Genomic DNA, 27,702 nt, shown 5'->3' with positions numbered 1-27,702 from the left:
AACAAGATTTTGTTTAAAACAGTAGATTTTACAAAGCTTATTAATGGAATTATTTTAATAAAAACAAGATGTGAAAAGGACAACTTGAAAAATCCCATTTGAATCTGGAAAAGTTGAAATGCTATAATTACAGGTAACATTCAAGATTCTAGGACTGTCAGACACCTATATGCTTATGAAGCTTTTCTGAAACCTATAGTATATATGTTTTGTCACATAAATTAAAGTTTGGTGGTTAGTTATTGTATCTTTTGTTAGAGTAGAAGTACTTTGTTGGATATAATCAACTGAAATGTTATTACAAATTGATTTTTTTGTTTTTCAGTTAACATATAGCTGCCCAAGATTTAAGAAACCTTCTCTAAACTGACTCAATTTTTACTGTGAATACTCATCTATTTTAAGTAATGTGACAGATCCCCAATATATTTCTCCTCTCAACTTTACACGACTTTCTAGATTTTAGACCTGATGCCACTGCTACTGAAGTCAGTGGAATTTTTGTCACTTACTTCAACAGGCTAGTTCGGGGTGGAGGTTTTTTTTTTTTTTTTTTTTTTTTTTTTTAAATCGCCGGGAGAGCTATCCCCCAGCCATAAAGCGTATGTCTACACTGTCCACATCACAGCACTGCCTCAACCACACTGTAACATGGGCAGTGTAGACATACCCTTTAATATATTGTAACAAGTTTTTAAGAATGCTGGGTATTATGGTGTCAGCTGCAAGGTGTGTGCACATTATTTATTAAAAGCATAATGACAACGGTAAATTATTTAGTCTACTTTGCTCACAAAGTAACATTAACCTAGTGCAATGGGAGCGTAACCTTGCTAAATGAGACAAAAACATGAAAGGCATAATGTGGCCACACTCAGAATACCTACACTTCAGTATGTGTCATGTAATAAAATGCAACATAGTATTAACAGGATATTAATGCTTAACCAGGCTTCAGTTTTTTCCCCATATTCCCAATCTCCCACTTTGTCAAGGAATATGGATACAATTGAGCAGATGACATCTGTCAATACAAACTTCTAAATAAAAAACAACAATAAAGTTTACTTCTCTTCTAAAAAGAGGCTGATTATTAATTTAATAATTACTGCAAATTCTAGAGCTGGTTTAGCCATTTAGGCCACTATCCTTAAGACTGTGTAAAGAGACACATTCATGTGACTAGAGTAAACAAATCAAACAATACAAAGCAAAGGTAAGTGAACAAAAACATGCCAACTGTGAACTAAACCAAACGACAACGCTTTGAAACTGAGAAAAATATTATCGTGGTTGTGTATTTTACATCTACAGAATTGTTCAGGATTTTGCCCCTTGGAGGGTGCTTGTTTGCCAACGAATATCTGTCATAATTCTTATGAAACTAGTACAGTATCAAAGTGTTTTGAAAGGTTTACTGTAATATTTGATTGCAAGTGGTGAGCTACACAAAAGTTATAACCAAAATCTGTGCCTTGTTCTTCTTGCTCCAACTTAATTGCATTATGAAATTGAGGTTAACTGAAATCCTCACTAACAGTGCTGGGATTTTACAGTGACATGGTATTAACCTCTATATCACATGCAGCTATCTCTTCTGTAAACAAAAACACTTTGTAAACAACTCAACAACCTTTATCACAATGAAAATACCAGGAAAGCAGCTATGCACTTTTTTAAATATCTCAAGATTGCCACTTCAAGCCAGGAGCTGCTTCAGACCAGAATTTCAAGGACAAAGTTTCAATATCAAATTTAACAATAACAAGCCTGATTTTCACTTTTTATAACAGCATCTCTCTTTCTATTTTGGCTTCAATGCCAGATCTAATTGAGGAAATTAATGCTTGAGAACAATATCAGCAGAACTACTACTATATGCACATCTCATCAACCGTTAAAACAACAAAAATTAAGCCTCTAATTCCACTCATTTTCCCCAATGTCTTGATTTTGTTGTTCTGCTGGAATGTTAAACAATATGCAAGAATTTAAAGGAACCCCATCGACTTAAAAACAACTGGCTGGCTTCATGCTAAATGTAGCATGATTACTTTAATATTACAGAAAAACATTCATTTTTTCAGGTTATTTACTTTGTGCATGTGACAGTTCTTCCTATAGTCAGATTGAGTTTTCCCTGTTTGATCTTTTATATAACAGGTGTGTAACAGAGTTTCGGGGGTGGTACCTGAAACTATTTTTTTTTTTTAAACTGGATTTCCAGTTGACAATATCTCTTTACTCAACTAACTTGTCAGCAAAGACCCAGAGGATACCAAAGAGGGATGCAAAGAAGCAAATAATATGTTTCTTTAGAGAATAGTTATCCCTCCCCACCCCAAACACACATACACATACAAAAAACAATTTCATTGCAAGACCTGAGCTATGGGCTATAGCATGCAATCAGTATTAAAGCAGCCTTCCTCACAGATTTCCAGTAGGAAATTCTGCTGAATAACTGATGGCACAATAGAGGCATAAATGAAACATTCCAGCTGAGGGGTGAGAAAAGGTGTTTGTATGAACTGCAGTTTTCTGCATATAAGCAGTCAGTGTTCATGGGCAGAAAGAGGCCTCTGTTGTTGCTGGTATCATGTGAGTGCTGAGTCTGCAAGGGGTTGCTTAGGAAGAAGAAAAGAAAGGGTCTGTTTGGGTCATAGGGAGAGAATAAGGTATAGGAGCCTAAGCGGGGTCTCAGAAAGGAGGCTTGGGTTAGACACACACATGCTGCTGGGGAAGAAGTCATGGGTACTGATGGGAGGAAGACAGGGCACTCAGTACAACCCCTTAGTTCTCTCTGCGTGCAAGGGCTCTGTATAGGTGCCAAGGCTGAGCTGCTTGGGGGTGGCGGTGGAAATCTATAGAGGTACAGGGCTTTGGTGGTAGTGCAGTTGCTGGTCCCAGGGTGCAGGTGGGGGGCTGAGTGCAATGGCCAGGCTAATGGGGGCTGCAGGAAGCTCTGGTTGCTGGGTGCCTGGGATGGGCGCAGTGGGACTCTGTGCAAGAAGCTCTGTAGGAGTCAAAAATGGGGGGGGAGGGTGGACAAAGCTCTGCAGAGGCATTTTGGGTGGTAGGTGGGGGGGATATGCTAGAGACTCTGCATAGGAGCCAGGGTTATGGGTCGGCTAAGGGGGTAGTGCCAGGGGTTGTAAGTAGGGTGACCAGACAGCAAGTGTGAAAAATCAGGACGGGGGGGGGGGGGGGGGGTAATAGGAGCCTATATAAGAAAAAGATCCAAAATTCGGGACATCTGGTCACCCTAGTTGTAAGGGATGTGGGTGATCAAAGCCTAAGGAGAGCTGGCCCTTGCTGGGTGTCTGAGGGATACAGGGGGCTAGGGAAATGGGTGCTGGGTGCCTGGGAGAGGTGGGCAATGCCAGGGGTTCAGAGGACTGGGTGTCTAGGGGATGCCTGTAGCTGAATGGATGGTGGGTGATGAGTATCTAGAGCCAGGGGAGGCAACCTATGGCACGTGTGCCAAAGGCGGCACGTGAGCTGATTTTCAGTGACACTCACACTGCCCGGTCCTGGCCACCGGTCTGGGGGGCTCTGCATTTTAATTTAGTTTTAAATGAAGCTTCTTAAACATTTTAAAAACCTTATTTACTTTACATACAACAATCGTTTAGTTATATATTATAGACTTAGAGAAAGAGACCGTCTAAAAACGTTAAAATATATTACTGGCACGTGAAACCTTAAATTAGCGTGAAGAAATAAAGACTCGGCACAGCACTTCTGAAAGGTTGCCGACCCCTGATCTAGAGGATGCAGGAGGATCAGGGTATCTGGACAGGGGGCTGTGCAGGTGAGGGTAGGTGTCTGAGGATGCAGGAGGTGGGTGCTGGGGGGCTGTGCGGGCGAGGGTGAGTGTCTGGGGATGCAGGAGGTGGGTGCTGGGGGGCTGTGCGGGCGAGGGTGAGTGTCTGGGGATGCAGGAGGTGGGTGCTGGGGGGCTGTGCGGGCGAGGGTGAGTGTCTGGGGATGCAGGAGGTGGGTGTTTGGGGGGGCTGTGCGGGCGAGGGTGAGTGTCTGGGGATGCAGGAGGTGGGTGCCGGGGGGCTGTGCAGGCGAGGGTGGGTGTCTGGAGATGCAGGAGGTGGGTGCTGGGGGGCTGTGCGGGCAAGGGTAGGTGTCTGGGGATGCAGGAGGTGGGTGCTGGGGGGCTGTGCGGGCGAGGGTGGGTGTCTGGGGATGCAGGAGGTGGGTGTTTGGGGGGGCTGTGCGGGCGAGGGTGGGAGTCTGGGGATGCAGGAGGTGGGTGCTGGGGGGCTGTGCGGGCGAGGGTGGGTGTCTGGGGATGCAGGAGGTGGGTGTTTGGGGGGGCTGTGCGGGCGAGGGTGGGTGTCTGGGGATGCAGGAGGTGGGTGTTTGGGGGGGCTGTGCGGGCGAGGGTGGGTGTCTGGGGATGCAGGAGGTGGGTGCCGGGGGGCTGTGCAGGCGAGGGTGGGTGTCTGGAGATGCAGGAGGTGGGTGCTGGGGGGCTGTGCGGGCGAGGGTAGGTGTCTGGGGATGCAGGAGGTGGGTGCTGGGGGGCTGTGCGGGCGAGGGTGGGTGTCTGGGGATGCAGGAGGTGGGTGTTTGGGGGGGCTGTGCTTTTTTTTTTTTTTTTTTTTTTTTTTTTTTTAAATCGCCGGGAGAGCTATCCCCCAGCCATAAAGCGTATGTCTACACTGTCCACATCACAGCACTGCCTCAACCACACTGTAACATGGGCAGTGTAGACATACCCTTTAATATATTGTAACAAGTTTTTAAGAATGCTGGGTATTATGGTGTCAGCTGCAAGGTGTGTGCACATTATTTATTAAAAGCATAATGACAACGGTAAATTATTTAGTCTACTTTGCTCACAAAGTAACATTAACCTAGTGCAATGGGAGCGTAACCTTGCTAAATGAGACAAAAACATGAAAGGCATAATGTGGCCACACTCAGAATACCTACACTTCAGTATGTGTCATGTAATAAAATGCAACATAGTATTAACAGGATATTAATGCTTAACCAGGCTTCAGTTTTTTCCCCATATTCCCAATCTCCCACTTTGTCAAGGAATATGGATACAATTGAGCAGATGACATCTGTCAATACAAACTTCTAAATAAAAAACAACAATAAAGTTTACTTCTCTTCTAAAAAGAGGCTGATTATTAATTTAATAATTACTGCAAATTCTAGAGCTGGTTTAGCCATTTAGGCCACTATCCTTAAGACTGTGTAAAGAGACACATTCATGTGACTAGAGTAAACAAATCAAACAATACAAAGCAAAGGTAAGTGAACAAAAACATGCCAACTGTGAACTAAACCAAACGACAACGCTTTGAAACTGAGAAAAATATTATCGTGGTTGTGTATTTTACATCTACAGAATTGTTCAGGATTTTGCCCCTTGGAGGGTGCTTGTTTGCCAACGAATATCTGTCATAATTCTTATGAAACTAGTACAGTATCAAAGTGTTTTGAAAGGTTTACTGTAATATTTGATTGCAAGTGGTGAGCTACACAAAAGTTATAACCAAAATCTGTGCCTTGTTCTTCTTGCTCCAACTTAATTGCATTATGAAATTGAGGTTAACTGAAATCCTCACTAACAGTGCTGGGATTTTACAGTGACATGGTATTAACCTCTATATCACATGCAGCTATCTCTTCTGTAAACAAAAACACTTTGTAAACAACTCAACAACCTTTATCACAATGAAAATACCAGGAAAGCAGCTATGCACTTTTTTAAATATCTCAAGATTGCCACTTCAAGCCAGGAGCTGCTTCAGACCAGAATTTCAAGGACAAAGTTTCAATATCAAATTTAACAATAACAAGCCTGATTTTCACTTTTTATAACAGCATCTCTCTTTCTATTTTGGCTTCAATGCCAGATCTAATTGAGGAAATTAATGCTTGAGAACAATATCAGCAGAACTACTACTATATGCACATCTCATCAACCGTTAAAACAACAAAAATTAAGCCTCTAATTCCACTCATTTTCCCCAATGTCTTGATTTTGTTGTTCTGCTGGAATGTTAAACAATATGCAAGAATTTAAAGGAACCCCATCGACTTAAAAACAACTGGCTGGCTTCATGCTAAATGTAGCATGATTACTTTAATATTACAGAAAAACATTCATTTTTTCAGGTTATTTACTTTGTGCATGTGACAGTTCTTCCTATAGTCAGATTGAGTTTTCCCTGTTTGATCTTTTATATAACAGGTGTGTAACAGAGTTTCGGGGGTGGTACCTGAAACTATTTTTTTTTTTTAAACTGGATTTCCAGTTGACAATATCTCTTTACTCAACTAACTTGTCAGCAAAGACCCAGAGGATACCAAAGAGGGATGCAAAGAAGCAAATAATATGTTTCTTTAGAGAATAGTTATCCCTCCCCACCCCAAACACACATACACATACAAAAAACAATTTCATTGCAAGACCTGAGCTATGGGCTATAGCATGCAATCAGTATTAAAGCAGCCTTCCTCACAGATTTCCAGTAGGAAATTCTGCTGAATAACTGATGGCACAATAGAGGCATAAATGAAACATTCCAGCTGAGGGGTGAGAAAAGGTGTTTGTATGAACTGCAGTTTTCTGCATATAAGCAGTCAGTGTTCATGGGCAGAAAGAGGCCTCTGTTGTTGCTGGTATCATGTGAGTGCTGAGTCTGCAAGGGGTTGCTTAGGAAGAAGAAAAGAAAGGGTCTGTTTGGGTCATAGGGAGAGAATAAGGTATAGGAGCCTAAGCGGGGTCTCAGAAAGGAGGCTTGGGTTAGACACACACATGCTGCTGGGGAAGAAGTCATGGGTACTGATGGGAGGAAGACAGGGCACTCAGTACAACCCCTTAGTTCTCTCTGCGTGCAAGGGCTCTGTATAGGTGCCAAGGCTGAGCTGCTTGGGGGTGGCGGTGGAAATCTATAGAGGTACAGGGCTTTGGTGGTAGTGCAGTTGCTGGTCCCAGGGTGCAGGTGGGGGGCTGAGTGCAATGGCCAGGCTAATGGGGGCTGCAGGAAGCTCTGGTTGCTGGGTGCCTGGGATGGGCGCAGTGGGACTCTGTGCAAGAAGCTCTGTAGGAGTCAAAAATGGGGGGGGAGGGTGGACAAAGCTCTGCAGAGGCATTTTGGGTGGTAGGTGGGGGGGATATGCTAGAGACTCTGCATAGGAGCCAGGGTTATGGGTCGGCTAAGGGGGTAGTGCCAGGGGTTGTAAGTAGGGTGACCAGACAGCAAGTGTGAAAAATCAGGACGGGGGGGGGGGGGGGGGTAATAGGAGCCTATATAAGAAAAAGATCCAAAATTCGGGACATCTGGTCACCCTAGTTGTAAGGGATGTGGGTGATCAAAGCCTAAGGAGAGCTGGCCCTTGCTGGGTGTCTGAGGGATACAGGGGGCTAGGGAAATGGGTGCTGGGTGCCTGGGAGAGGTGGGCAATGCCAGGGGTTCAGAGGACTGGGTGTCTAGGGGATGCCTGTAGCTGAATGGATGGTGGGTGATGAGTATCTAGAGCCAGGGGAGGCAACCTATGGCACGTGTGCCAAAGGCGGCACGTGAGCTGATTTTCAGTGACACTCACACTGCCCGGTCCTGGCCACCGGTCTGGGGGGCTCTGCATTTTAATTTAGTTTTAAATGAAGCTTCTTAAACATTTTAAAAACCTTATTTACTTTACATACAACAATCGTTTAGTTATATATTATAGACTTAGAGAAAGAGACCGTCTAAAAACGTTAAAATATATTACTGGCACGTGAAACCTTAAATTAGCGTGAAGAAATAAAGACTCGGCACAGCACTTCTGAAAGGTTGCCGACCCCTGATCTAGAGGATGCAGGAGGATCAGGGTATCTGGACAGGGGGCTGTGCAGGTGAGGGTAGGTGTCTGAGGATGCAGGAGGTGGGTGCTGGGGGGCTGTGCGGGCGAGGGTGAGTGTCTGGGGATGCAGGAGGTGGGTGCTGGGGGGCTGTGCGGGCGAGGGTGAGTGTCTGGGGATGCAGGAGGTGGGTGCTGGGGGGCTGTGCGGGCGAGGGTGAGTGTCTGGGGATGCAGGAGGTGGGTGTTTGGGGGGGCTGTGCGGGCGAGGGTGAGTGTCTGGGGATGCAGGAGGTGGGTGCCGGGGGGCTGTGCAGGCGAGGGTGGGTGTCTGGAGATGCAGGAGGTGGGTGCTGGGGGGCTGTGCGGGCAAGGGTAGGTGTCTGGGGATGCAGGAGGTGGGTGCTGGGGGGCTGTGCGGGCGAGGGTGGGTGTCTGGGGATGCAGGAGGTGGGTGTTTGGGGGGGCTGTGCGGGCGAGGGTGGGAGTCTGGGGATGCAGGAGGTGGGTGCTGGGGGGCTGTGCGGGCGAGGGTGGGTGTCTGGGGATGCAGGAGGTGGGTGTTTGGGGGGGCTGTGCGGGCGAGGGTGGGTGTCTGGGGATGCAGGAGGTGGGTGTTTGGGGGGGCTGTGCGGGCGAGGGTGGGTGTCTGGGGATGCAGGAGGTGGGTGCCGGGGGGCTGTGCAGGCGAGGGTGGGTGTCTGGAGATGCAGGAGGTGGGTGCTGGGGGGCTGTGCGGGCGAGGGTAGGTGTCTGGGGATGCAGGAGGTGGGTGCTGGGGGGCTGTGCGGGCGAGGGTGGGTGTCTGGGGATGCAGGAGGTGGGTGTTTGGGGGGGCTGTGCGGGCGAGGGTGGGAGTCTGGGGATGCAGGAGGTGGGTGCTGGGGGGCTGTGCGGGCGAGGGTGGGTGTCTGGGGATGCAGGAGGTGGGTGTTTGGGGGGGCTGTGCGGGCGAGGGTGGGTGTCTGGGGATGCAGGAGGTGGGTGCCGGGGGGCTGTGCGGGCGAGGGTGAGTGTCTGGGGATGCAGGAGGTGGGTGTTTGGGGGGGCTGTGCGGGCGAGGGTGACTGTCTGGGGATGCAGGAGGTGGGTGCCGGGGGGCTGTGCGGGCGAGGGTGGGTGTCTGGGGATGCAGGAGGTGGGTGTTTGGGGGGGCTGTGCGGGCGAGGGTGAGTGTCTGGGGATGCAGGAGGTGGGTGTTTGGGGGGGCTGTGCGGGCGAGGGTGAGTGTCTGGGGATGCAGGAGGTGGGTGTTTGGGGGGGCTGTGCGGGCGAGGGTGAGTGTCTGGGGATGCAGGAGGTGGGTGCTGGGGGGCTGTGCGGGCGAGGGTGGGTGTCTGGGGATGCAGGAGGTGGGTGTTTGGGGGGGCTGTGCGGGCGAGGGTGAGTGTCTGGGGATGCAGGAGGTGGGTGTTTGGGGGGGCTGTGCGGGCGAGGGTGAGTGTCTGGGGATGCAGGAGGTGGGTGCTGGGGGGCTGTGCGGGCGAGGGTGGGTGTCTGGGGATGCAGGAGATGGGTGCTGGGGGGCTGTGCGGGCGAGGGTGGGTGTCTGGGGATGCAGGAGGTGGGTGTTTGGGGGGGCTGTGCGGGCGAGGGTGGGTGTCTGGGGACGCAGGAGGTGGGTGCTGGGGGGCTGTGCGGGCGAGGGTGGGTGTCTGGGGATGCAGGAGGTGGGTGCTGGGGGGCTGTGCGGGCGAGGGTAGGTGTCTGGGGATGCAGGAGGTGAGTGCTGGGGGGCTGTGCGGGCGAGGGTGGGTGTCTGGGGATGCAGGAGGTGGGTGCTGGGGGGCTGTGTGGGCGAGGGTGGGTGTCTGGGGATGCAGGAGGTGGGTGTTTGGGGGGGCTGTGCGGGCGAGGGTGAGTGTCTGGGGATGCAGGAGGTGGGTGTTTGGGGGGGCTGTGCGGGCGAGGGTGAGTGTCTGGGGATGCAGGAGGTGGGTGCTGGGGGGCTGTGCGGGCGAGGGTGGGTGTCTGGGGATGCAGGAGGTGGGTGCTGGGGGGCTGTGCGGGCGAGGGTGGGTGTCTGGGGATGCAGGAGGTGGGTGTTTGGGGGGGCTGTGCGGGCGAGGGTGGGTGTCTGGGGACGCAGGAGGTGGGTGCTGGGGGGCTGTGCGGGCGAGGGTGGGTGTCTGGGGATGCAGGAGGTGGGTGCTGGGGGGCTGTGCGGGCGAGGGTAGGTGTCTGGGGATGCAGGAGGTGGGTGCTGGGGGGCTGTGCGGGCGAGGGTGGGTGTCTGGGGATGCAGGAGGTGGGTGCTGGGGGGCTGTGCGGGCGAGGGTGGGTGTCTGGGGATGCAGGAGGTGGGTGCTGGGGGGCTGTGCGGGCGAGGGTGGGTGTCTGGGGATGCAGGAGGTGGGTGCTCGGGGGCTGTGCGGGCGAGGGTGGGTGTCTGGGGATGCAGGAGGTGGGTGCTGGGGGGCTGTGCGGGCGAGGGTGGGTGTCTGGGGATGCAGGAGGTGGGTGCTGGGGGGCTGTGCGGGCGAGGGTGGGTGTCTGGGGATGCAGGAGGTGGGTGCTGGGGGGCTGTGCGGGCGAGGGTGGGTGTCTGGGGATGCAGGAGGTGGGGGCTGGGGGGCTGTGCGGGCGAGGGTGGGTGTCTGGGGATGCAGGAGGTGGGTGCTGGGGGGTACGGGACTGTGCGGCAGGCAGGAGGTGGATGGCGGACGCTGGGTGCCCGAGGGGGGTCTGTGCGGGGGAAGGGGCTGTGGGTGCCTGCGGGAGGCGGTGGGGAAGGGAGACGGTTCCCTCTGAGCCCGCGCACAGGGACCGGGGACCAGCCACCCTCGCCTCTTACCTGCCGAGCCCCGCCAGGCCGTTCGCAGCGCCGCGGGAGGCTCCTCAGCGCCGCAGCTTCCCCACAGCGAGCGGCTGGCGCGGGGCTGGGCTCCGCCGAGTCCACGGCGAAGGCGCATGCGCGCAGAGCCCCCGTTTCCCTCTGCTCCTCCCCCTCCCACACGCGTGCGCACACACACACACGCCCCCCGTGGGGCTGGCCAAGGAGGGAGGGGCCAGGTGCGCGGGGTAGGGATCCGCCCACTGTACCGTAGTACTGCCGCCCTTCCCCCGCCCCCTGTGCCTGGCCTCGGCAGGCTGGTGTCTGTTCTGCCAGGCAGGGCCAGGGCTAGCGGGGCTGAGTCACACGAACCTGGGGTGGAGCCTCTACACTGATAGTTAACCCTACATTGAGCATTTTCTATCTGGGGCTGCGGCAGAACCATGCACACACTGCGGGATAGTTAACTATTAATTCCTCTGCCACTATGACCTTGCCCCGCCACACACACGTCTACAAAGGTTCTGGCACCCAAAGGGCCATTGTCGTCCGTCCCCCCTTTAAAACCTGGCTCAGAGGGAGCACACACGCGCTGTGACTTGGCCCAGTTGGCCCGCACCCGGGTCCCATTCTGCACTGAGCCACATGCTGGCAGCTGGGCCCTCACATGTCACCTACCAAAACTGCAGCGGAGGCTCCTCTTGGTCCTTAGGACCTGCCGGGTCTGGGAAGTGGGAAGGACCCGTCATCTGAGGGCTTTGGGCTGGTGATCAGCAAGGGGGGTGGGGAGCTCCAGGAGGATGGGGCTAATGGGAGGGGCAGGGGATCTGGTAGGGTAGGACTGGAGATGGTGGCTGGGGCTCCAGGAGAGTTGGGCCGTTGGGGGGGGCTTGGTCCCCCGCCACACTCTTGCAGTCCTTCCAGCATCTGTGCCTGGTATCCACATTACAGCATTCAGACCTGAATCAAACCAGCTATACACCAGATTCTCTAGGGCAGGGGTGGGGATACAGAGGACAAAGAAAGTTGGGCCACAGGCTTGTGGGATACTTTTGGCAGACTCTCAGAACCCGAGTCGGAGTGGGGCGGGCTGTGTCTACACTACAAAGCAATGGAGCTTGAACTCTGGATCATGGCTTGACTTGGGTTTGGACCCTCCAGCCCTGCAGGATCCTAGGACCTAGATCTGAGCCGCAGTCTGAAATATTTGTGGGTATATCTACACTGTAATGTAAGCCCAACCTAACTCCCCTTCCATCTACACACAAATCATGCTAACCCAGCACTTGGATCCAGAGTCCCAGGACCCCATGGGGGTGGAGGGTCTGAGCCTGAGTCAACCTGGGACTGAGGGTATATGCTTTGCAGTATAGATGCTGTCCCACTGGACTCCTGCTCTGGGAGTCTGCCAAAAGTATCCCACAATCCCATGGGCTGACTTTCTATGTCATCTGGTCAGTCAAGTTTTCCCACACTAGCCCTTTGTTCGTGGTGCAGAGTGGCCACATTTTGGGAGGACACTAGGAAGTCTGGAATATGGGTGGTTGGACTCAGGCCCTCATAATGCAGTGTAGATGCTGGAGCCCCAGGTTGGAACCCAGGGTTCAACAATTCCTAACTTGGGGTTACAAATTACTGTCGACGCTCAAGCCCTAAATTAACAAATGTAGGGTCTGCTAACTTGAGTTCTACTAACCCTGGGCTTGCACTGCAGTGGAGACGTACCCTGTGTGTAGACAAAAGGGGGCTCTGGGTTCAAGCTTGAGTCTGAGCCTGGGCTTAAATTGCAATGTAGACAAACCCTTACTGACTAAAGAGTCAAAGCCCCCTGGACTGCCAGGGAGACCCAGTGCCGAAGGTGCGCTGCCAACCCACACACATTGAATTAAAAAATGGAAAATGGTGGTGGGGTGCCTTTTTATTTGCCCTCTAGTTTCTGAGTCTTTAGGCTCTACTTGGGTCACATTCTCAAGCTTTTTTAATCTACAGATTATTGAAATCCTGCAGGGCGGGAGACATGTATTTGCTAGGCCATAGATTTCAAAGGGGTGTAAGGGTTACAAAAAGGTGGGCCTCAGAGAAAGAGATACTGGATTTTAAGAGTACAAGTACATGGTCCTGATCCTGCAAACCCTTACCAAGAAGTCTCATTCACTGATATTAATTAATTGGAACAGAATCCAATCAATGCTTCTTGAACATAGGTCAGCCAAGATAGAGGGCACATTAGGGGAAAAGTTGATTAAAAAAACATGGTTGTATAACAGATGTTACAAGTGGAAGCAGAATACTTAGTAGAAAGTACAAGCCACCTCTTACTTATACATTCTCATCTATTGACTGTCACTAGAGATAATCCTATAGTCCTTAATCCTTTGAAATGGCTATAATTGGCACCATAATCTGCAGTCTGAACCAGATTAATTAGCTTGCAAACAGAATAAAAGACAATACAGTTCTGAAGATATTTGGCTGAGCAAAAATTAAACATTATCAGAATTATTTTGTAAAAATAAACTCTCATATTTTGCTATCTATACACACCTCAGAAACAATCAGACAGTTACATATTGCATAGTATGTAATGAATGTGGTTAAAGTTGAAACTACTAAGAATATATTTCTTGATGCATTATCAAATTAAAATAAATTACCCGGTAACTGTTTTTAAACATCTATTTAAAAACAGAGCTCTTATGTGACATGATTTCGTCGTAGGCTGAGTCTCAGGCACAATCAGAAAGATGAAAGTTCATTAACACATTTCATTGTAAATAGAAATAAGCCAAATTGCTGCTGGTGGTAAAATGATGGTGCAGCTAACATCCTTGACAGGAACCTGTTTATCAATATACCTTGGACTGGTGTATTCCCTGATTGTGGGCTCTGTAACAATGTGTAGCCTCACAGCACTGCCCAACAAAACTGCACAGCCCCTAAAATCGGTTTTTTTCCCCACAAATTGCATTGCTCCTGTAATCCTTCTGCCAGGTGGAGTCAGAAGCAAAAAATATAAGGTTCAAAATCTAGGGGTCCCTCTTAACAATACAACACAGAACTAGCTCGAGCCCCCACCCAGTAATCTGGGAAAATTAAACACCATTCTTGGGCGCCTCTAAGAGGCCATACTTCCCCTCTCACAAGCACGGAGTCTGTGTATAGCAGAGAAAACTTTTTATAAAAAGTGGAAAGGAACCTTTGGTAATTTGGAGATTTGGAAAAACACCACAATCTTGATTCCAACACATCTCACCATGAGCAAAACTCCCAACCCAGAGTACATCAGGCAGTGTCCTTTGCCTCCGTTTCTCACCTTGCAGTGTGAAAGTCCAACAACCAGATGTCCCTTTAACATGCCACTCTCCTCTCCCTCCACCACACCCCACTCACCGCTGCTGTTCTTGGTCATCGAAGACCCAGAGTTCAGAGGTGCGTTCACATGAGTTCACCCGGGGGGGTGGGGGGTGGCGGTAGAGGTTACAGAACCAGGGGGGCCTTGGCCCCCCCACTTTTAAAAGTGGGAGGGCCATGCCTGCCCATTGTTTAACATGGGCATAGTAGCCTTGGGCAGGTGCAGAGAGTGGAAGCAGGGGCTACACTTCGCAGCTGTGGAGCTGATCAGGTGAAGTGCAGGCCCTGCCAGCAGTGCCAGCCTCTTCTCAGTTGGGGGCTGAGGTGGACCTTAGCCCCCCTCTTGCCATGCCACTGGTGCTGGAGCTATGGTCCCACACCCTTGCTCCTTCTCTACCCCTGGAGGCCCTGGCCCCTGGCCAGGCTGGAAGCCAGAGCCAGGCTGTGGTAAGAGCTACCTGGGGAGCCCCGGACCTTCCACCTGCCCTAGGCAGTATGCCACAGGGAGCAGGGACATGGGCTGGGGGCTGCTCTGGGCGGGCAGGCCCCAGGGGAAGAGGAGGAGCAGGGTGTGGGACCATAGCTCCAGCACCAGTGGCGTCATCTACTCCACCGCAGATGGCTCTGCCCAGTCACCTTCTGTTGCCACCTGCTTCTCTACTGTGACCTCTGTGAGTCAATCTCTTGAGGTTCTGCTCAATGATTTCAGCAGCTCTTGGGGGAACCTCACTGCTAATGCAGGCTGGGCAGTCTCTTCCACAGAAATATTGTCCCACAGCAGGTCTAAGGCTTCAGCACTTTCAGACCTGATTATCAGTTATTTCTGCTCTAGTGATCGCTGAACAAAAGACTCTGAATTGAGCCTAATCAGCTCTGTCTTTAAACAGTGGAGAGGGGCGGGTCAAATGATGCCTATGATTTTTAGGCAAAGCCCACACTACCAGGCAGAAATACCTGTCATGGAATCATAGAATATCAGGTTCGAAGGGACCTCAGGAGGTCATCTACTCCAACCCCCTGCTCAAAGCAGGACCAATTCCCAACTAAATCATCCTAACCAGAGCTTTGTCAAGCCTGACCTTAAAGACCTCTAAGGAAGGAGATTCCTCCACCTTCCTAGGTAACCCATTCCAGTGCTTCACCACCCTCCTAGTGAAAAAGGTTTTCCTAATATCCAACCTAAACCTCCCCCACAGCAACTTGAGACCATTACTCCTTGTTCTGTCATCTGGTACCACTGAGAACAGTCTAGATCCATCCTCTTTGGAACCCCCTTTCAGGTAGTTGAAAGCAGCTATCCCCCTCATTCTTCTCTTCTGCAGACTAAATAATCCCAATTCCCTCAGCCTCTCCTCATGTCATGTGCTCCAGCCCCCTAATCATTTTTGTTGCCCTCCACTGGACTCTTTCCAATTTTTCCACATCCTTCTTGTAGTGTGGGGCCCAAAACTGGACACAATACGCCAGATGAGGCCTCACCAATGCCGAATAGAGGGGAATGATCACATCCCTCGATCTGCTGGCAATGCTCCTACTTATACAGCCCAAAATGCCATTAGCCTTCTTGGCAACAAGGGCACACTGTTGACTCATATCCAGCTTTTCGTGCACTGTAGCCCCTAGGTCCTTTTCTGCAGAACTGCTGCCTAGCCACTTGGTCCCTAGTCTGTAGCAGTGCATGGGATTCTTCCATTCTAAGTGCAGGACTCTGCACTTGTCCTTGTTGAACCTCATCAGGTTTCTTTTGGCCCAATCCTCTAATTTGTCTAGGTCCCTCTGTATCCTATCCCTACCCTCCAGCGTATTTACCACTTCTCCCAGTTTAGTGTCATCTGCAAACTTGCTGAGGGTGCAATCCATGCATTCCTCCAGATCAGAAGATATTGAACAAAACCGGCCCCAGGACCAACCTTTGGGGCACTCCGCTTGATACTGGCTGCCAACTAGACATGGAGCCATTGATCACTACTCCTTGAGCCCGACGATCTAGCCAGCTTTCTATCCACCTTATAGTCCATTCATCCAGCCCATACTTCTTTAACTTGCTGGCAAGAATACTGTGGGAGATCGTATCAAAAGCTTTGCTAAAGTCACGGAATAACACGTCCACTGCTTTCCCCTCATCCACAGAGCCAGTTATCTCATCATAGAAGGCAATTAGGTTAGTCAGGCATGACTTGCCCTTGGTGAATCCATGCTGACTGTTCCTGATCACTTTCCTCTCCTGTCCCCACCCTCTCTCCCTTCCACTGGGATCTGGGATCTGAACCCCCTGCTTAGTGAGTTCAGTTCAGTTCAGGGTGACCCCCTCAATCAAGACAAGCTAAGTATAGTCTTGCTGCTCTTTACTCATGCAATAAGGATAACAACATTTCATTACTCTTGCATTCAATACTAAAGGTGAATTATAATCCAACACCAGCCAAAATTGATCATTTGGGCAACACAGCTCTATCTGTTGTTTACCTAAGTAGAATAGGTTCATGTAAATATAGTTTGGCCCTGAAGTCTTCCTCTCCTTACCCCCCCCCCTCCCCTCCACCCCCACAGCTCATCACTAGATGTCAGGGGAGAGTTCATTCAGACCTTGCTTACTCCCAATGGATACCAATAATTGCTATCCCCCTATAACATATTCACACTCTGTTTGTTAAGTCAGCCCACACCTTTGCAGTCCTTTTAGATTCCTCAGTGTTATTGGTTGCCCAAATAGCCATGGAAGCAAAAGATGCCAACTCCCAGTTCCAACTGGCCACAAAATCCTGCCTAATCTTATCATCTTCAGACTTGGCCATGCACGATGACTGCCAGACTGGATTACTGCAACTCCTGTCTAGAAAAGGAATCAAATGCCTTAGTACAAAATGCAGCAGCCTGTCTGCATAGCATCACACATCACTGGGAGCACATTCCCCAATATGCTTTTCTCTGCACTAGCTCCTCACTGAATATCAAATCTAGTTCTAGGCCTCTGTTCTAATATTCAGCTGTTGGATTCAATCTAGCAAGCTAAGAGATAGCCTCTTCCAATGTGACTATAACCACCTGTGAAAGTTACATTTCACTGGAACCATGGAATCCATTCATCAACAAAGGGAGGCACATGAGCACGGGATACAGAAATTTCACAAAAAGAAGAACAGGAGTACTTGTGGCACCTTAGAGACTAACAAATTTATTAGAGCATAAGCTTTCGTGGACTACAGCCCACTTCTTCGGATGCATATAGAATGGAACATATATTGAGGAGATATATATACACACATACAGAGAGCATAAACAGGTGGGAGTTGTCTTACCAACTCTGAGAGGCCAATTAATTAAGAGAAGAAAAAAAAAAACTTTTGAAGTGATAATCAAGATAGCCCAGTACAGACAGTTGACAGTTTGATAAGAAGTGTGAGCATACTTACAAGGGGAGATAGATTCAATGTTTGTAATTTCACAGGCGCTGGACCCATAATATGGAAGTCATTCATGCAAAAGATAAGAATGGACAGAGGACTTACCAATTTCAAAACTAAGTGCAATGCTCACTTATTTGATTTTATTTTTCTTCATTCAGGTCTTCAGATGCACCCTCACACAAAGCAAAATGCAGTTAATCAAACTATTCCTCTTCCAGGCTGGGAAGGAAGAAGAATGAGATTATTATTTTCTGTATTGGGAAGTTCTCAAATAAGATTGTGATGGAGCCCTTATAAACACCTAGACAAGTAAGACAGATAGATAAGATCTAGTCCTTAAATCTAGAGTTCAAACATCTGCAATATTTTTTTCTTACTTATTTTATTGGTTTAATATACTGTACAAACCTTAATTTTTAAAAATTCCATTATTTCAAATCTAACCCAGTTTACTGAATCATAAAGAGAACATTAGGGAAATGTAAATATATATTTGGAGCCTAAACTGTAGTTATGAAGGTTCAATATAGTTCAATGTCTACTACAGTACAAAATACTGTTAACAGAATTTCATCGATGAGCAGTAGTGGATTAAAGCTTTTGCAGGGTTCAGTATGAAAATAAGTAATATTAGGCAAATGGGTAGACAGCTGCATTTTTATGAAAGAAAGTGAATGCTTTTCATAAGCAATAATCTATGAATTCCTGGCTGCCTTGCAAAGTCAGACTCCACTGATTTCAATAGAGCTACTCCCTATTGACATCAGTGTCAATGAGAGCACAATCAAGCCCTGGATTCAAAACAGTTCCTTCTGCAGTGGCCTGTTCGGTATTGTAGGCTTTGTGCAGAGCACAATAAGAGCTGTGTTGTTAGCACATCTGAGGTACCTAACATGGTCAAAGTGTAACATAGACAAGATAAAATATAAACACATGCTAAAGTGGACACATTAAAGTCTAAGCTTTGGCTACCTGCATTTTAACTTGACCAGTGTCGCCCAGGTGAAGGTAGTATGTCTTCTTTACACTAGACTTAAAGCATGTTAGCACGAATTAGCTAATGTGCTCACATCACACCTTTAAATCCTAGTCTAGACAAGACCTTACAGGTAAGTGTCATCTGAAGCTTGTGTTTGCTGTTCCTGATATTTTTCATTCCCACGAGCAGGTGGGCTTATGTTATTTCTGTCGGTGCACAAGTAAGCATTGTTAATAGCATTTTGGATGTTCTCAGAAAACATAGGCTGAAATTCTGGCCCTATTGAAGTCAAGGGGAATTTAGCCATTGCCTTCACTGGGACCAGGATTCCCTTTCTCCCCCCGCCCTTCCCCCCCCCCCCCCCCGGGTCCTCATTTATTTTGTTTAGATGCAAGATCGACCTTGAAAGATCATTATGATGTATAACTTTGGTGCAGATGGTAAAGCTGTTACCTTGGCTGGCTGGATGCCCACCCCTTTCTCTTCAAAATCAAACATTCTCTCCCATTTGCAATCATGAGGCTCCTGGGGACAGCCCTGCAAACAATTACAATGTAAACAGTTGAGACAGACCAGCTGAGTCAGTGTCTACCTCTGCACCCTAACAAACCATCTTTGCCTTGCTGGACCTCTAGGGACCATAACATAAGGAGAAGTTAAAGGAGAACAGACAGTGAATGTACCAAAGGTGGAGTCATACTCACCAGAAGTAAAAATCCTTGCTAATGAGATCCATTAATCAATATAAGAATTTTAGGAGAAGTAACATATTTCCACACCATGTGGAAAATATATTGGGTGGGCATAGGGGGCATATTACTCCTTTATTCCTGCTTACATTGATTTTGCCCAGACTCAGTCAATACTGAAGACAGATGTGCCTGGTGAGAGGAAGCACCAGCAGTGAAATTCTGGTCCCATTGAAGTCAAAATCAAAATGCCTATTTGATGTTAATGGGGCCAGGTTTTCCCCCTAGGTATGGAGCCAATGAGTAAATTGAATAATCCCATGTAGCCTCACACACACTACCATCTCATAGCTCCAGAGCAGTAACTGTATGCCAAGAGAGGGCCTAGTGGGACCTTGGCCACCTGGGAGTTACAGAGGACAATAACCCAGAGGCAAACTTCAGTCCAAAGGGATGCTGTCCTCTCCCCAGAAAATATTTCATTTAGGAGCTTTCAACTGACACAGAAGTGTCTTGGAGCCATTCAGTCTCTCCCCAGCAGTCAGACAAAGCACCCTGCCCTTCCTGCTGGCACAGAGGGGAGCCAATGCTTTCTCTGATGTCAACCCCTAGTGCTTTGTGTCAGCTGGATGACTCTCTTCACTCCAGCTCCCCACCTGCCTTCTGCTGGGGTGAATCACACAGAGACAGAAGGAGCCTCTCTGGTACCACATTCCATATGTCAGCTTCTTGTGCCTGTGTAGCAGTTCCCCTGTGTGGGTGTCCTAGGGCAATAAAGGCGTTGTCATGATGGACAACAATGCTATCGGCTAAAACATAATGTTTATCAAGGCACCAAAGTCAGCACCGGTGACTAGAAAATGAAGTGTATTTTGTTAAAAGGGCATCACATATCAAAGTGTTTCTTCATGTGGAGTTACAGTACCCTAGCAATTAATCTGTTGAGGCAGCAGGCTTTATCCTGCATACAGAGAGCATTTGTGATCCTCTGACATATTTTACCATATGACTGCTGGAGATAAAGTAGTCTACTTTAAAGTATATTCTATCACCCACAGTGAGTGGTGCTAAGCACAGCGGTATCTCTCTTACTGGAATTACTTTTAATTATTTCAATCCCTCTCACCGAAGAGAGTACTAAACTTCATGGCAGCTCTTTACATATTCATTTTAAAGAGTCAGTGGACAGCTTAATTATACAGCTATCCTATGTTAATTAGTTTAAGAGTTCTATAAAGCCGGTAATCCCAATGGCAAGTGACTGTATGTAAAAAAAAAACAAATGTTTTATTCAGAGAAAAATCAATAGCAGCTGCTGTTCTCTGCTACTGCAATTTGCCCAATATTTTAGTCATTTCTTTTCCTTTTCCATGAGAAAACTCTTACAGGTTTCTCAAACCTTGGATACTTAGAAACCCACTGGCCTTGTTTACACTGGGATGCATTTGGACATTATTATTATGCATTATTTGTATTACATTCACAGCTCAAGACTCAGTCCAAGATTGGGGCCCCATTGCGCTCTGTACAAACAGAGTAAGAATTAGTTCCTGCCCCAAAGAACTTAAGAGGAAGACAGTAGAAGGAGAAATGACTTACCCAAGATCACAACAGCTGGCACATGGCAGAGCCAGGAAGAGCTCTCCAGGGTCCCAGTTTAGTGCCCTATGCACTGGGCCACGGTGCCTTTCTTACCTCCTCCATTGGTAACAATAGTGACCATGCTAGTATGGGCTCAGGCATTTTTACCACTGTGTTGTCTAGATTTGTTCAGAGCAGGCTAGAGCACTTGATGGTAAACTCTCCATGTCCTGTACACTGGTGATGCTATTACAAGTCGAGCTTCCCTTAAGGCAGTGCAATAGTAGGAGGATTACCCAGATGAGACCTCTGTGGAACTTCTCTCATTTATAAGCTCACGAGAAAGGAAGTGCTTACACTGTGCACTCCAGGGTATCATTGCAATTATAACAGCTGAGGCGGTCTATGGAGGGATATCAGAGAATGGACAAAGTGATATAGTTAAAATATTCATTGCAAATGTGAAATAATTTATATACTTAGCAAAATCCAACCTTTCTATTTACTCTTTCAGGAGTACAATGTGTATAAATAGAATTCCTGATTCCTGTCTAGCCACTGACACCTTATAAAAATAACTGAGTGTGATACTGAGGTGTAAATACCTTAAGCAAAGTGTTACAAATCTGTCATGTCCTGATGTTGCATTCATTTGAACTAACGTTCCCTAATAATAAAACTACAGGTTTTTAATCGGCTACAAGGTATTCTGTTGATGATAATTGAGACATTTATTTCAGTCCTTAGATACTAAGGCAAAAGTATTTATGTGTTTATATTATAGTGTTGTTTTGCAGTGTAGAAGGCAGTAGTTTGTAGGTCCTTGCCCGTATTGGGGATTTTGAGACTTTACTATAAAACTTGGTTTAACCTAATAAAATTGTGACCATCCTTGTGTCTTACCGCTTGCCAGGAGCTAGGATACACGATGTGACGGAGAGACTGCCGAGACTCATCAAGCCCTCGGATCGCTACCACTTCCTGCTTCTCCACGTGGGCACCAATGATACTGCCAAGAATGACCTTGAGCGGATCACTGCAGACTACGTGGCTCTGGGAAGAAGGATAAAGGAGTTTGAGGCGCAAGTGGTGTTCTCGTCCATCCTCCCTGTGCAAGGAAAAGGCCTGGGTAGAGACCGTCGAATCGTGGAAGTCAACGAATGGCTACACAGGTGGTGTCGGAGAGAAGGCTTTGGATTCTTCAACCATGGGATGGTGTTCCAAGAAGGAGGAGTGCTAGGCAGAGACGGGCTCCACCTAACGAAGAGAGGGAAGAGCATCTTCACCAGCAGGCTGGCTAACCTAGTGAGGAGGGCTTTAAACTAGGTTCACCGGGGGAAGGAGACCAAAGCCCTGAGGTAAGTGGGGAAATGGGATCCTGGGAGGAAGCACAAGCAGGAGAGCGCAAGAGGGGAGGACTCCTGTCTCATGCTGAGAAAGAGGGACGATCGATGAGTTATCTTAAGTGCCTATACACAAATGCAAGAAGCCTGGGAAACAAGCAGGGAGAACTGGAAGTCCTGGCACAGTCAGGGAACTATGATGTGATTGGAATAACAGAGACTTGGTGGGATAACTCACATGACTTGAGTACTGTCATGGATGGATATAAACTGTTCAGGAAGGACAGGCAGGGCAGAAAAGGTGGGGGAGTTGCGTTGTATGTAAGAGAGAAGTATGACTGCTCAGAGCTCTGGTATGAAACTGCAGAAAAACCTGAGAATCTCTGGATAAAGTTGAGAAGTGTGAGCAACAAGGGTGATGTCGTGGTTGGAGTCTGCTATAGACCACCAGACTAGGGGGATGAGGTGGACGAGGCTTTCTTCTGGCAACTAGCAGAAGTTGCTAGATCGCAGGCCCTGGTTCTCATGGGAGACTTTAATCACCCTGATATCTGCTGGGAGAACAATACAGCGGTGCACAGACAATCCAGGAAGTTTTTGGAAAGTGTAGGGGACAATTTCCTGGTGCAAGTGCTGGAGGAACTAACTAGGGGCAGAGCTTTTCTTGACCTGCTGCTTACAAACAGGGAAGAATTAGTAGGGGAAGCAAAAGTGGATGGGAACCTGGGAGTCAGTGAGCATGAGATGGTCGAGTTCAGGATCCTGACGCAAGGAAGAAAGGAGAGCAGCAGAATACGGACCCTTGACTTCAGAAAAGCAGACTTTGACTCCCTCAGGGAACAGATGGGCAGGATCCCCTGGGAGAATAACATGAAGGGCAAAGGGGTCCAGGAGAGCTGGCTGTATTTTAAAGAATCTTTATTGCGGTTGCAGGAACAAACCATCCCGATGTGTAGAAAGAATAGTAAATATGGCAGGCGACCAGCCTGGCTAAACAGTGAAATCCTTGCTGATCTTAAACGCAAAAAAGAACCTTACAAGAAGTGGAAGATTGGACAAATGACCAGGGAGGAGTATAAAAATATTGCTCAGGCATGCAGGAGTGAAATCAGGAAGGCCAAATCACACTTGGAGTTGCAGCTAGCAAGAGATGTTAAGAGTAACAAGAAGAAAGTCAAGGAAAGTGTGGGCCCCTTACTGAATGAGGGAGGCAACCTAGTGACCGAGGATGTGGAAAAAGCTAATGTACTCAATGCTTTTTTTGCCTCTGTCTTCACGAACAAGGTCAGCTCCCAGACTGTTGCACTGGGCAGCACAATATGGGGAGAAGGTGACCAGCCCTCTGTGGAGAAAGAAGTGGTTCGGGACTATTTAGAAAAACTGGACGTGCACAAGGCCATGGGGCCGGATGCGCTTCATCCGAGGGTGCTGAAGGAGTTGGCGGATGAGATTGCAGAGCCATTGGCCATTATTTTTGAAAACTCATGGCGATCGGGGGAGGTCCCAGATGACTGGAAAAAGGCTAATGTGGTGCCCATCTTTAAAAAAGGGAAGAAGGAGGATCCGGGGAACTACAGGCCAGTCAGCCTCACCTCAGTCCCTGGAAAAAACATGGAGCAGGTCCTCAAGGAATCAATTATGAATCAATTATGAAACACTTAGAGGAGAGGAAAGTGATCAGGAACAGTCAGCATGGATTCACCAAGGGGAAGTCGTCCCTGACTAACCTAATTGCCTTCTATGATGAGATAACTGGCTCTGTGGATGAGGGAAAAGCAGTGGACGTATTATTCCTTGATTTTAGCAAAGCTTTTGATACGGTCTCCCACAGTATTCTTGCCGCCAAGTTAAAGAAGTATGGGCTGGATGAATGGACTGTAAGATAGATAGAAAGCTGGTTAGATCGTCAGGCTCAACGGGTAGTGATCAATGGCTCCATGTCTAGTTGGCAGCCGGTTTCAAGCAGAGTGCCCCAAGGGGTCGGTCCTGGGGCCGGTTTTGTTTAATATCTTTACTAATGATCTGGAGGATGGTGTGGACTGCACTCTCAGCAAGTTTGCAGATGACACTAAACTAGGAGGCGTGGTAGATACACTAGAGGGTAGGGATCGGATACAGTGGGACCTAGACAAATTAGAGGATTTGGCCAAAAAAAACCTGATGAGGTTCAACAAGGACAAGTGTAGAGTCCTGCACTTAGGATGGAAGAATCCCATGCACTGCTACAGACTAGGGACCGAATGGCTAGGCAGCAGTTCTGCAGAAAAGGACCTAGGGGTCACAGTGGACGAGAAGCTGGATATGAGTCAACAGTGTGCTCTTGTTGCCAAGAAGGCTAATGGCATTTTGGGCTGTATAAGTAGGGGCATTGCCAGCAGATTGAGGAACATGATTGTTCCCCTTTATTCGACATTGGTGAGGCCTCATAAATTAAATTGTAAATTAATGGAGATATCCCATCTCCTAGAACTGGAAGGGACCTTGAAAGGTCATTTAGTCCAGCCCCCTGCCTTCACTAGCAGGACCAAGTACTGATTTTGCCCCAGATCCCTAGTGGCCCCCTTGAAGATTGAACTCACAACCCTGGGTGTAGTAGGCCAATGCTCAAACCACTGAGCTATCCCTCCCCCCTATTCATCTGGAATACTGTGTCCAGTTTTGGGCCCCACACTACAAGAAGGATGTGGAAAAATTGGAAAGAGTCCAGCGGAGGGCAACAAAAATGATTAGGGGTCTGGAGCACATGACTTATGAGGAGAGGCTGAGGGAACTGGGATTGTTTAGTCTCCAGAAGAGAAGAATGAGGGGGGACTTGATAGCAGCCTTCAGCTTCCTGAAGGGGGGTTCCAAAGAGGATGGAGCTTGGCTGTTCTCAGTGGTGGCAGATGACAGAACAAGGAGCAATGGTCTCAAGTTGCAGTGGGGGAGGTCCAGGTTGGATATTAAGAATCACTATTTCACTAGGAGGGTGGTGAAGCACTGGAATGCGTTACCTAGGGAGGTGGTGGAGTCTCCTTCCTTGGAGGTTTTTAAGGCCTGGCTTGACAAAGCCCTGGCTGGGATGATTTAGGTGGGATTGGTCCTGCTTTGAGCAGGGGGTTGGACTAGAAGACCTCTTGAGGTCCCTTCCAACCCTGATATTCTATGATTCTACCATGGAATCTGGTATTCACATATCAGAGATGAGAAAACAAAAGGAAAAACCCTTGCAGAAATTTCACCTTCTCTCGCTTGCAAATTTGAGGGCATAGATAAATCACTACACATACTATTCACATTCCACCCAGAAATAAACTACTATGTTCTGCATCCTTATGTGGGCTCAGCACTGTTTTCACTGAATGAGTGGCACCTTCACCCTTATTCAGGCAAAACGCACATTGAAACCCCAGGCTTTGTCCCTCACCCATTGAAAGCTGAAGGCATTTCCTAACATTGTATTAAAAATGCTTTTTGTGAACTTCTATAACAAGTCCTGGTGGGAACAGGGTCAGATGGATCGTCATGGTGCTGTGATTGCTTTCACAGCCCTGCTATAGTGTGTGAGCTTTTAGTGAGCACCTGAAATCTGCTGTTAATGACATGAGTACGAATCACTGAGATAAATCTAAAGCAGAAAAGCTGTATCCAAATATGAAGATATTTTAAAGTTTAGCATAATGGGACTAAAATCATGAAGGGTCTATGCTTGCTTCTGGGGGAGAGGCCCCCAACTGTGGTAAGGTCACTAGGCAGGGATTTTGGAGTGGCACAACCTCCCATGAACCAGGAAGGCCTTAGGGGACCAACCCGGCCTAAAATGTGAGTAGTAGTGTCTGGGAAAGGGTATTGTCAACTTGGTCAGAGGATGCACTGAATCATTGTATCCCCTCAGCAGCCTCGGCTAGCAGGGTTCCTGCAGAGCCCTTTTTGCCTCCCTCGGGTGTGGCGGAGCGGGATGGGGGGAGAGTACCCCGAGGGAGAGCAATAGTGAAAACACCTCCTGTCTTTGGGATGAATCCTCCCCGGATATAGCAAACCTCAGGGGTACAGGGAGATGTACTTACAGCTTTCCAAGGCAGTTTCAGTGGATCTGCACTCTGGAAACTTTATTTTATTTCTGCCTCCAAAATTGTAAAGTTCCAAGTCTGTGTCTTCTGAAAAACTGCACAAAGCTAATGGAGCAGTCTCAGCTGCTCACCTCATTATATGAAAATATTGGAGCACGCCCTGGAAAACCATCTGACACCACCTGTCCCTTATTAGTTATTTAAGTAGTGTCACTTGTGCTCAGTGCTTAATTTGTAATGAAAGAGGTGCCGGGGCTCAAGCACTTTTTTACATTTATAACTGATGCAGCAAGCCCAGAGGTCCTGGGGCTATGAACTGCCAAGCCTCGAGGTGCCGGGTCTCAGCCCTGTCGCCAATTAAGCACTGCTTGTGCTCAAAGAATCTACTAAAGGGCCTGTTTCTCAAGCAAACTTAGGCCTAAGTAATTATTATAAACAGCGATCTTATAATATCCTCATTGTTAGGAGCTCTCTTATGAAAAGCGGTCACTATAATAGGATTAGGCAGTATGTTTTTTCATGCCAGACCATTTACTGTTAAAATGCTTTATTATATTTCACCGTAGCCCACTGCCTGCCCACAAAACACACACACCATGCAGTAATGTCTTTTGTGTTTTGACAGCTAAGTGTCTTCTGTCTGCTATTGTCAAAGAGGAAAAAGCAGATGATGATCACAAATCATTTCCTTCAGAGACAAGTTGAATTAACAAAACATGCTCCTGAATCGCTTTGTACATATTGATGGGACTCAAACAAGAAAAATCTCTCATCAGAAAATATAGCTTTCCCCACAGGTCTACACAGCATCTTATTTCTCTCTCCCTCTGCTCTATTTTATTTCACTTTGCAATCATCTTGCTTCATTCTTTTTGTGAAAGATTCTATGAAGAATCATGGAGCACTGAATGGCATCCTCCTAGTCTCTCATTGTGTGTCATGTGTCACAGCTTCCTGTTAACACCATGATTCCTGAAAGACAGAGTTCATCTGACCTTAGGAGTGGGGAGAGAAGCCCCAATCATGCAAAGATTTAACTTCATTGCCATGAGTTGATGCATTGAAAGCAATGGAACGAGTGACTCATGGGAGTAACACAAAAACATGTTCATAAGACTTTGCAGGACTGAGGCAAGACTGATCCTCTTTTCTGAATCTCAGAGAAAAATGCTTCCCTCTTATTTGTTCCATTTGGGGGGACAGAAGGAAAGAGGTGAAAGGTTTTGGTGCCATCCAAACCATTACAGAGACTCTTCATACAACTCAAAGGGGTCCTTTGGATGGCAAGTGGAGTTATAATTATAGACTAGAAAACAGCAAGATCAGCAGCTGCTGTTGCTTGCGTCTGTTCCCTGCTGTAACTGACAGCAGTGAGGGACTTGGCAAAAACAGACTTCCAGAAGTGGAAAGACATTTTAACCCCTGTGCTTGTCAGTCCAGTCCTCCAGGGTCTCAGTAGAAAGCAAACCCCCAATAGCCTATGTTCCTAAGGTGAAGAAGGAGCAAAGACACTATTTCATACCTGAAGGCTTCTTCACTGGGGACATTTGAGGAAAAGAAAGGGTCTGGGATTTTCCTTCATGGTTGGGCTGCCACATCAGAATAGCAGGTTAGTGTACACAGAATGTGCTTAATGTTTTTTTTCTTAATTGGACTTAAGCTGTACATTTGAATCCCTCTCTCCACCATAATATAAAACAGGAAAT

General features: G+C 48.0%; 2 protein-coding genes across 6 annotated transcripts in view; one reads left to right on the top strand and one right to left on the bottom strand.

Moving 5' to 3' along the window:
• RAB3IP (RAB3A interacting protein) overlaps positions 1–10,778 on the bottom strand; it is a 57,915-nt gene extending 47,137 nt beyond the window's left edge. The window contains exon 1 of one of the 4 annotated variants that reach the window (XM_005280050.5): positions 10,619–10,778. The gene's annotated coding sequence lies outside the window, so the exon portion shown is untranslated. The remainder of the gene's footprint in view (positions 1–10,618) is intronic. The other 3 variants (XM_042860137.2, XM_005280051.5, XM_042860136.2) reach the window with 3 other exon arrangements.
• Positions 10,779–27,464: 16,686 nt separating this feature from the next.
• BEST3 (bestrophin 3) overlaps positions 27,465–27,702 on the top strand; it is a 34,092-nt gene continuing 33,854 nt past the window's right edge. Inside the window, exon 1 of one of the 2 annotated variants that reach the window (XM_005280048.4) lies at positions 27,465–27,605. The gene's annotated coding sequence lies outside the window, so the exon portion shown is untranslated. The remainder of the gene's footprint in view (positions 27,606–27,702) is intronic. The other variant, XM_042860140.2, reaches the window with a different exon arrangement.

Source organism: Chrysemys picta, chromosome 1 (assembly GCF_011386835.1).
Source record: "Chrysemys picta bellii isolate R12L10 chromosome 1, ASM1138683v2, whole genome shotgun sequence".
Lineage (NCBI taxonomy): Eukaryota > Metazoa > Chordata > Testudines > Emydidae > Chrysemys > Chrysemys picta.
Note: the sequence above shows the minus strand (reverse complement) of the source record. Positions and strands in the feature narration are given on the sequence as shown.